General features: G+C 38.0%; 1 pseudogene; it reads right to left on the bottom strand.

The window, feature by feature from the left end:
- Positions 1-3,130: 3,130 nt before the first annotated feature.
- LOC138093150 (olfactory receptor 10A6-like) lies at positions 3,131-4,076 on the bottom strand (annotated as a pseudogene).
- Between the last annotated feature and the right edge of the window lie 6,844 nt (positions 4,077-10,920).

Below are 10,920 nucleotides of genomic sequence, written 5' to 3'. Positions count from 1 at the left end.
TTTTTAGCTTCATTTTCTTATCTGTTTTGAGATAAGTTTTACTTAATTAGTCATTATAAGAGTTATGAGGAAGAAATTTCATGATATCAGGGGATGAGATTCAATTAAAGTTTTTTGTAGATGTTTCTTTGATGTCTTACCAGGAACACTATTGTACAACATTCATGTATTATTCACAAGATTTCAGCAACCTACTAATGAAGTTTCTCTGTTTTGTTTTATTTTGTTGAAAGTTGAAGTTACACTCTACTCCCATGTTTGGCAGAGGTACATATGAGTATAAAGAAAAGTTTTTTCCCATCAAAATCAATGGTTGTTTCATTGGACTTCCCTGGTGGTGCCATGTATAAGAATCTGCCTGCCAAGGCAGAGCACATGGGTTTAATCCCTGATCCAAGGAGATTCCACACGCTGCAGACAACTAAGCCTCCATGCCACAACTACTAAGCCCGTGCTCTAGTGACTGTGAGCCACAACTGCCAAACCCATGTGCTCACCTTGCTGAAGCCCTAACACCCAGAGCCTGTGCTCCGCAACAAGAGAAGTCACGACAACGAGAAGTCCACACATCACAACTAGAGAGTAGCTTCCACTCTTCACAACTAGAGAAAGACTGCACAAAGCAACAAAGACCCAGTGCAATCAAAAATAAATAAATAAAATTATTTTTAAATGCTTTCAAAAATCAATGATTGTTTCATAAAGATAAAGTGCTCCAACCTCTTTGTTTAATGTCACTTTAAGCTGAAACAAACAGTGGTACTCCTTTGGAGTAGATTCAATGTCAGACACTTTCTGTTGTCTTCTAGCAACATTAAAATAGGAAACAAGAATGAGATAGTATATTTTTGCAGTGTCTAATTATTCTTTCTGGAAAAGATACACATAGATTCATATGATTCATGGATAATAGAAAACAAGCACAATTTATCATGTTTATATTCTACAAGAAAAAAAATCAAATACTGTTTGACAAATGTTGAGGTGTTGAGGGCATTTTTGCTCTATAGCAGAAATTTTGACAAGATTTCCAGACCATGGCTTATAAGTGAAAATGAAATATGATAAATTACTCTCAAAAATAGTAACACACTGGAAGAATATATTCTAAAATAACCAAATGAAATACAGTTTTGGATTATAATGTCTGTAGGTCCTTGACTAGAACCAGTGTGGTCATTCTCAATAAAGAGCTGTTTTTTTCAAATCATGCATGGACATATTTTCACTCAAAAAATAAAAAGCTCATCTTTCTATTTTTTGGTTTTCTGGAGATGAAACTAGTCAGTAGGGCAGAGTGGGCTTTCAGAATCAATAAAAAATTGTTAATATCATTTTGTAAAGATTTGGTAACATTAATGAAAGTTTGAAAACTCAGATTATTTACTCCATGAAAACCATATTGTGAAACCTATACTACAGAAAGTAAAGCAACAATGTTTGTGAAAGTATAAAACTAGTTTCTTTATTTATCATTCTCTAGAGGAACAAAAAATTATCACACACCCATATGGCCACCAATAAACAATTTTTTGAAGAAACTGTGTGACACCTAATATAAAAGGAGTATTATGCATCTATGAAAAAAGAACAAAACCATTAATATATAACGATGTTCTACTATATGATCAAATTTGTAGAACTCAAATTAAGCATATTCATACCAAGAAATGCAAACAGTCTTTCAGTTCAGTTCAGTCACTCAGTGTGTCCGACTCTTTGTGACCCCAAGAATCGCAGCACGCCAGGCCTCCCTGTCCATCACCAACTCCCAGAGTTCACTCAGACTCACGTCCATCGAGTCAGTGAGGCCATCCAGCCATCTCATCCTCTGTCGTCTCCTTCTCCTCCTGCCCCCAATCCCTCCCAGCATCAGAGTCTTTTCCAATGAGTCAACTCTTCGCATGAGGTGGCCAAAGTACTGGAGTTGCAGCTTTAGCATCATTCCTTCCAAAGAACACCCAGGGCTGATCTCCTTCAGAGTGGACTGGTTAGATCTCCTTGCAGTCCAAGGGACTCTCAAGAGTCTTCTCCAGCACCACAGTTCAAAAGCATCAATTCTTCGGTGCTCAGCTTTCTTCACAGTCCAACTCTCACATCTATACATGACCACTGGAAAAACCATAGCCTTGACTAGATGGACCTCTGTTGGCAAAGTAATGTCTCTGCTTTTCAACATGCTATCTAGGTTAGTCATAACTTTTCTTCCAAGGAGTAAGCATCTTTTAATTTCATGGCTGCAGTCACCATCTGCAGTGATTTTGGAGCCCCCTAAAATAAAGTCTGACACTGCTTGTCCTTATTGCCAAATTCAGACTTATATTGAAGAAAGTAGGGAAAACCACTAGACCATTCAGGTATGACCTAAATCAAATCCCTTATGATTATACAGTGGAAGTGAGAAATAGATTTAAGAGCCTAGATCTGATAGATAGAGAGCCTGATGAATTATGGATGGAGGTTCGTGACATTGTACAGGAGACAGGGATCAAGACCATCCCCATGGAAAAGAAATGCAAAAAAGCAAAATGGCTGTCTGAGGAGGCCTTACAAATAGCTGTGAAAAGAAGAGAAGTGAAAAGCAAAGAAGAAAAGGAAAGATATAAGCATCTGAATGCAGAGTTCCAAAATATAGCAAGAAGAGATAAGAAAGCCTTCCTCAGTGATCAATTCAAAGAAACAGAGGAAAACAACAGAATGGGAAAGACTAGAGATCTCTTCAAGAAAATTAGAGATACCAAGGGAATATTTCATGCAAAGATGGGCTCGATAAAGGACAGAAATGGTATGGACCTAACAGAAGCAGAAGATATTAAGAAGAGATGGCAAGAATACACAGAAGAACTGTACAAAAAAGATCTTCAAGACCAAGATAACCACAATGGTGTGATCACTCATCTAGAGCCAGACATCCTGGAATGTGAAGTCAAGTGGGCCTTAGAAAGCATCACTACGAACAAAGCTAGTGGAGGTGATGGAATTACATTTGAGCTATTTCAAATCCTGGAAGATGATGCTGTGAAAGTGCTGCACTCAATATGCCAGCAAATTTGGAAAACAGTCTTTACCATTTATTAAATTTAAATAAAGTTCAGTCCAGCAGTATTATCACATAGACCTCTCAGCATAGTCAGAAAGTATGTAAATCCTCTTTTCTTCACCATAATTTTATCAAAGCTCTTTTCAGCTCACTATTCCTCAGACTGTAGATCAGTGGATTCAGCAGAGGTGTTAAAAATGAGTAAGACAAGGACATCAACTTCTTGGTTTCTGGGGAGTAGCCAGATTTAGGTTGTAAGTAAGTCATACTGGCTGTGCCATAGAAGAGAGTAACAGATGTGAGATGGGAGGCCCAGGTGGAAAAGGCCTTTTTCCTCCCAGTGGTTGATGGCATCTTCAGGATGACAAAGAGAATTCGAAGGTAAGACAGAATTATCAACATGAAAGGAACCATGATAATTAAAATGGTGCCAGTGAAGGCATAGATTTCAAACAAAAACGTGTCTGCACATGCCAGCTCTAGCACTGCTGGAGTTTCACAAGAGATATGATTGATTTCACTGGGGCCACAAAAGGGAAAACTAGAAACCCATGTTGTTTGTACAGTACCTAACATGAAACCCAAAGTCCATGAGCCTGTAACTAATTTCATAAAAACGCATTTGTTCATAGTCACTGGGTCGCTTAGAGGATGGCAGATTGCAGCAAATTGGTCATAAGCCATTGCCCCCAGGAGAAAATGTTCAGTCCCCCCAAAAAGAAGACCAAAATACTTCTGTGCAAAGCAGCTCACAAACGAAATTGACGTTTTTCCATTGGAGAGGACCACCAGCATTTCAGGCATAATGACTGCACTGATACTAACATCCACCACAGACAAGTTCTGGAGGAACAGGTACATGGGAACATGCAGGCTCTCTTCCAGGCAGATGACAACTATAATGATGGCATTTCCTATCCATGTCAGCAGATAAATAATCAAGAAAATCCCAAAGAGCCTGCCCTTGGAGTTCAGGAAAGTTAGAAAAGCCCAAGAGGATAAACTCAACCACAGAGCTTTGATTTTGCCTTCTCATTTCAATAGTGGAGCATATTTTGCATTTATGGGCATAGTATATAAATTATGACATCACAATTCAATAGCTATGTTTTCATTCAACCCTAGATATTCTTAGGAGAAGATATAAAGACGAACTCATTCTGACAGAAATTCAGTTTGGCAATTTTGGAGAGTGGACAATTATTCAAATTAATGAATCTTTTCCCAAAAAAAGGAGGAAGTGAAGAAGCCTGGCTCAGAAATCTTGTCTGAAAAGTACAAAATAATATCAAAATCCTTTTCCAACTTGTGTAGCTTGAAAATGAAAATAGTCTTAAAACAAATGTTTTATAAAGTATAAAAGTTAACAACTGGAAAAACATACCCATGAAATTTTTTATAAGTCTAATAATTCAAAGATACAGCACAGTCAATTGTTATTTATTATAACTATTTGTCTAGTTCAAAATCCCTTTTGTGATTTGGTTAAATATGAAAACTCTACAGAAAAATGAAAAGGGACTTGTGTTTCAGATCTTAGGTGGTCTGTAAATAATGTGAAGTGACTTTAGTTTAGTGATTTTTTTCATAGACTGTGAAATAATAGTCAATTATCTTGCAATTGGCCTTCATAGAAAATATTCAGGGTTAATTCTTTATGGTTCATCTTCATCATGATGATTTTACGAAAAGTCTAATTTTTATCATTCCGAACTTGTGATTTAAATGTGTTTTTTTCTCTCTATTTTTTCTCTTTTACTCTCCCTCTCACCAAGAAGTTAATCATTAATTATTCAACAAGCACTGATTGAATACCTACCATTTTCTGGGCTCAGTAATCTCAGGTACACGTTTAATCCCACAACTCAACAAAGAGCTGGAAACACTACACAAAATAACATTCTATCCTTGTCTCAGTATTCTCTAAGTCCTAGCTCTATCTTTGTCCATTGTCCATTACCATCAATTGTCAAAAAGTTCATCCAGGCTTTTCCATAATGTCTTACAGAAAAGATATATATATATATGGATTTAGATTATTACAGAAAAGATATATATATATGGATTTAGATTATACATATAAATATGAACTCTAACTCCCTCACTAAAATATTAACTCCAGGAGTCAAAGATTTTTTTTTGTTTGTTTTTTGCTATACTCACAATGTCTATAACACCCTCTGGGCCATAATAAATGCTAAACCAAATTTGGATTAATAAAGGAATAAAAAATGAAGAAAATCCAAAGAACCTTTAAGGAAAAGAGAGTCTAAAAGGAAAGTGCACAACATTTTTGGGAAGCAGAGGTGATAACAAATGCTTCAGACATTCCAGTGAGGTATGGATTACTTCTGATTTGGAACAAAGTACAAAGAAATATAATCATAGAATGTCATCAGTGGGAAGTACCTTAGGTGAGATAAAGAAAACAAAAGGTGGAGGATCCTGCTCAGGTCAAAGGATTTTGATGACAACTTAGCATCCCATTGAAGGGCTACTGGCCCTTGGGTGGTGACTTGAAAATCATCAGGAAGATGATATGGAACCCAGGAGAACAGAAGATACAGCAAGGTGAAGACATTTAATGTCTTGGGTGCGGATCAGTAGGACATTAGTAGACACTAGGAGGCAAGTTGATTTGTTCTGAATAAATCATCATTAAAATTGAATGTTTGTATTAACCATAATAATTATGTTTAGGATATAAAAGTCCCTAAAATTAATAAAATATACTCACAGGATCAAACATTTAAAATAAATTTCTAAGAAAGAATAATGTGTATTCAGTGCCAATATCTAAAATTGGACGGACTTTGACATTAGAAAATTTAGAGTATAATATAAATAAAATGAAAACTTTTTAGGACTGATTTTAAGCATGATATGGAACAAAACGTGAGTGGTAAAGAGTAAGTGACCACAGATGTTCCACAATATTTAACTAAGACTATAATGCTCTCTTGACAATTCACTGATACAAAATACTTGAGCAGATCACTCCCTTCTCCAGGTTTCATCCTTACAATGGAAAAAAGTAGGTGTTGGACTTGTTAAACAAGCTCCCTTCCAGTTGCAAACTTCTAAGATTTGATTTTAGTGCATGCAAAGTACTTGACACTTCTAATTATTGCCTGAACCTTTCTCTGAAATGAGGAGAAAAACAAATTGACCAGCATCAACATCAGTTTACTGACTCAAATGCTTCATCTGTGTCTAGTGATTCTTGAGCACTGAGACACCACTTCAGCAGCATCTCCAACTATCAGCGGAAGATGAACTACAAAGGGAACACCCACTAATGAGCACACAGCAGAATTTTCACTTTCTTACCTATTGAATCTGCCAATTTAAAGTTCACACTACTTTGTCAGAAGTTTCACCTCTAGTCAAAACCCACTTCCTCATAAATACAACTCAGTGATTCAGTGTACGGATGCTAGAACATTATATGGCATTGAATGGCATTGAATCATATGGCCTGGGGAGCCCATCCCTGGAGAACTTGGAATTACTTTGTACATGCTTTCTTGTATTTTTGTATAACTAAGGAGACTTGAAATTGGGCCCCTCAGGGGAGAAATCTCAGGGGGACTAACCTGGAGCACCACTCCTTTATATTCCTACAGGGACTAAACACCTCCTTACACAAGAAACTCAATTTCACCATGACATCTCCCAATAGCAAATAGAAACAGAGGCTGAAAAAAGTTGTAAATGTGAAAGAAGAGAGTGGTGGGATAAGGGTGTGAGCAAAAGCAGGTAAACCAGAGTAAGATGATAATTGGATGGAATGTATATTGTGTGCAGTGATGAGAAAAAAGGCAAGTAGATTAAAGCCTCTTTGTAATAAGTCTGGATGCCAAATCCCCAGCCCTATTCAAGAAACTTTGATCATTTGTATTACAACTACAGTCACTAAAATATTTTTACCAAAAATGTCACTACAATCAATGTCATAGATAGATCTTTTAAACTAGGAGTCAAAAGCTAGAATAGTTTGTATGTTGTGAACAAGTCATTTAACTTCTCTGATTCTATTGCTTCCTCTGTAAAACAAACATAACATTAACATTACTTATTCCAGAAAAACATCTACTTCTCTTTCATTGACTGTGCTAAAGCCTTTGACTGTGTGGATCACAACAAACTGGAAAATTCTTTAAGAGATGGGAATACCAGACCACCTTATCTGCCTCCTGAGAAACCTATATGCAAGTCAAGAAGCAACAGTTAGAACCAGACATGGAACAATGGACTGCTTCAAAATTGGGAAAAGAGTACATCAAGGCTGTATATTGTCACCCTGTTTATTTAACTTATATGCCGAGTACATCATGCAAAATGCCGGGCTGGACGAAGCACAAACTGGAATCAAGATTGCTGGGAGAAACATCAGTAACCTCAGATATGACACCACCCTTATAGCAGAAAGTGAAGAGGAACTAAAGAGCCTCTTGATGAAGGTGAAAGAGAAGGGTGAAAAAGCTGGCTTAAAGCTCAACATTCAAAAAGCTAAGATCATGGCATCTAGTCCCATCACTTCATGGCAAATAGATGGGTGAAAAATGGAAACAGTGACAGACTTTATTTTCTTGGGCTCCAAAATCGCTGGACAGTGACTGAAGCCATGAAATTAAAAGATGTTTGCTCCTTGGAAGGACAGCTGTGACAAACTTAGTCCTCATATTAAACAGCAGAGACATCACTTTGCCGACAAAGGTCCGTCTAGTCAAAGCTATGGTTTTTCCAATAATCATGTATGGATATGAGAGTTGGACCATAAAGAAGGCTGAGCACTGAAGAACTGATACCTTTGAATTGTAGTGCTTGAGATGACACTTGAGAGTCCCTTGGGATGCAAAGAGATCAAACCAGTCAATCCTCAAGAATATCAACCCTGAATATTCATTCGAAAGACTGATGCTAAATCTCCAATTCTTCAGCCGTCTGATGAGAAGCATTGACTCATTGGAAAAGACCCTGATGCTGGGTAAGGTTGAAGGCAGGAGGAGAAGGGGACAATGAAGATGATGAGATGGTTGGATGGCATCACCAACTCAACGGAAATGAGTTTAAGCAAACTCTGGGAGACGGTGAAGGACAGGGAAACCTGTTGTGCTGCAGTCCATGGGGTCGCAGAGTCAGACACGACTGAGCAACTCAACAACAACAGAAACAACATTACATATGAGAATCAAGGACTCACGAATCATCCTAAATTGATCTAAACAATTAAGGAGACCACTGGTGCTGGAAGCCAGTGTGAGGAATCCCACCTGTGACAAGGTCATGAGGAAGGAAGCTGACATACGCAAGGTAGTGATCAGACTTCAGGAGTTCCCCCTGGCATTTCCTGAGCATGTACCCCCAAAACCAAAAATCTGCCGGCCTTTGTACTCTGCTTTTCCACTTTTCTGATATTCTCTGGAAAAATGTCAATTCAGGGCTTTAGTCTTCTGCATTTGAAAGGGATGTTTCAGTTAAACCCCCTCTGATTGCTCTCTAGCTTGCCTAACAGGTTCCCCGGACCTCTTACAGCTTGTGAGTTGGTTGCAGCCCCCAACCGTGAGAGGCACAAAGCTTAAAAGTGTCTTAAAGATACAGAGCCTTTTCTAAAGAGCTAAAAATCATATTGGTGACGGGTTTTCACTGTTGACTCAATGATTGCCGCCAGGCCTCCATATTCTTTATCTTTTAGGCGCCTGGGAGGATGTTAATCAATGTAAACGGGATATGGAAAAAGATATATAGTAGTTTTGATGTTAGCAACACTAGACTTTTGAGTTAATTACTTTTCTTTCATTATAAATCACTGTACTCCTTTCACTTGTTATAAACTGCTGTATCTTTGCTATGTAAGAATGTAGCTTTATTTAGTGCTTTCTGAGAATGGCACCAGACTTTGGGAAGATCAACACAAATAAGTCTCCTGGTTGACAAACCCTTATTAGAAAAAAGGCTGTAAAATGTTAATTGGCCCTTTTGGCTGGAAGATGATGTAAATTACCTAAGATTTGTGTATACAACTAGGTATGCAGAGAGAAAAGCCTGGTTTTGATAAGAGTCTGGACTGCTAACGCTGCATAACTTTGTGTTATCCATTGATCTCCATGTTTTATCAACAGTATAAAAAGCCTTCTGAACAATAAAGGATGGAGCAGTTTCTCGGACTAGTCTCTCAGCCTAGTTTCTTGGGAATCTGGCTCCCCTAGTGTCTCTCTCTCTCTCCTTTTCTCCCTTTCCCTCCCTCTGCTCTTTACTTTAATTTCAGGCTGAATTCTCATCTGGGGCACGGAGGCTCGCCAAGTCTATTTACTTGCCCTGGCTGTTAAGACCTATGCGGCAAAAGGGAGCCTAAGGTGAGGCACCCTTAGATATTCAAGGGAGCACCGGTGGCCCAACGTAGATGGTGCAAATTCCTTGTCTGGAATTTTATTGGTCTTCCGTGTAATCCAAGTTATTCAGCCCTCTTCCTCCACTTAATTTTCCTACTACACTATTTCTTTCTAATCGAATCTTATATTAATAAATAAATAAGTTTTTTCCTCACCGACTCCATCCACCCTTCGAATTCCCTGGATCCACTGGGGCTGGACCCCGGCACACTGGCTCAGTCCCAACAGAGTGAATAGATGCCTGAATCTGCAGGCGTGGCTTGTCCAGAACTAGGCAATGTGGTCAAAATGCAGCTTGCCTATGTCTACTTCTCATCACTGCAGGTTTTTGGAGCAGGTTCTGCCTTCAAGGAAGCTTTTTCAGGACTTCCTTGGTGATCCAGCAGCTAAGACTCCGTACTTCCAATGCAGGGGAGAAGGGTTTTATCCCTGCTCAGGGAGCAAGATTCTACATACTCGACCTAAAGATTCTGCATGTCATGACCAATAGATCCCACATGCTGCAACTAAGATCCAGCACAGCCAAATGAATAGTTTTTATTTTAAATGAAGCTTTCTCCTCCTGTCAGCAATAGGTTTCCAACAACACTTAGAGATTCACTCCATTTAATCTGTATCCAATGGGAAATATACTATTAATAATTATTCTATCTGCTTGTGTGCCATCTGTGTTTCTGATACAGTAAAGATGAAAATCACTACAAGCAGCACATCTTGGAAGACAAAACCAATAATCCTGTTATTGCAACAAGGAGAATTAGATGCAGAAGACATGCTACTATACATAGAAAACCCTAAAGACTCCACACAAAAAATGCTAGAACTGACAGATTCCACAAGGTAGCAGGATACAAGCTTCCCACTTTTGTGGGAAAATGTCTGTTCAGGTTCTTTGCTTCTTTTAATTGAATTATTAAGGGTTTGCTATTGATCTGTATGAGCTCCTTGTTTTTTTTTTAATACTGACCCCTCATCAGATAGATGGGTGCAAATATATTCTCCCACTCCATAGGTTGTCTGTTTGTTGATCATTTCTTTGGCTATGCAGAAGGTTTTTAATTTGATATTCAATGTCAATGAAATTTTGCCCTATGTTTTCTTCTTGGAGTTTTACATTCTCAGGTCTTGTGTTGAATCCGTTTTGAGTTAATTTTTGTGAGGAGTGTAATACAGAGTTCCAATTTCATTCTTGCATATGAATATCCAGCTTTCAGTATTATTTATTGAAGAAATTATCTTTTTCCAGTGTAGCATCTGGGCTACCTTGTCAAATAATGTGTTCATATAGGTGAGGGTTTATTTCTGGGGTCTCAATTCTATTCCATTGGCTTATACGTCTGTTTTTTTTTTTTTAATGCCATTACCATACTGTTTTGATTGCTATAACTCTGGAATTTAGTTTGATACCAGGAAGTGTAATGCCTCCAGCTTTGTTCTTCTTTCTCAGGATGCTTTGGCTACTTGAGGTCCTTTGAGGTTCCATAT

The sequence above is a fragment of the Capricornis sumatraensis genome, chromosome 16 (assembly GCF_032405125.1).
Source record: "Capricornis sumatraensis isolate serow.1 chromosome 16, serow.2, whole genome shotgun sequence".
In the NCBI taxonomy this organism is placed as follows: Eukaryota; Metazoa; Chordata; class Mammalia; order Artiodactyla; family Bovidae; genus Capricornis; species Capricornis sumatraensis.
The sequence above is the reverse complement of the archived record's forward strand: the minus strand, read 5'-3'. Positions and strand labels throughout refer to the sequence as shown.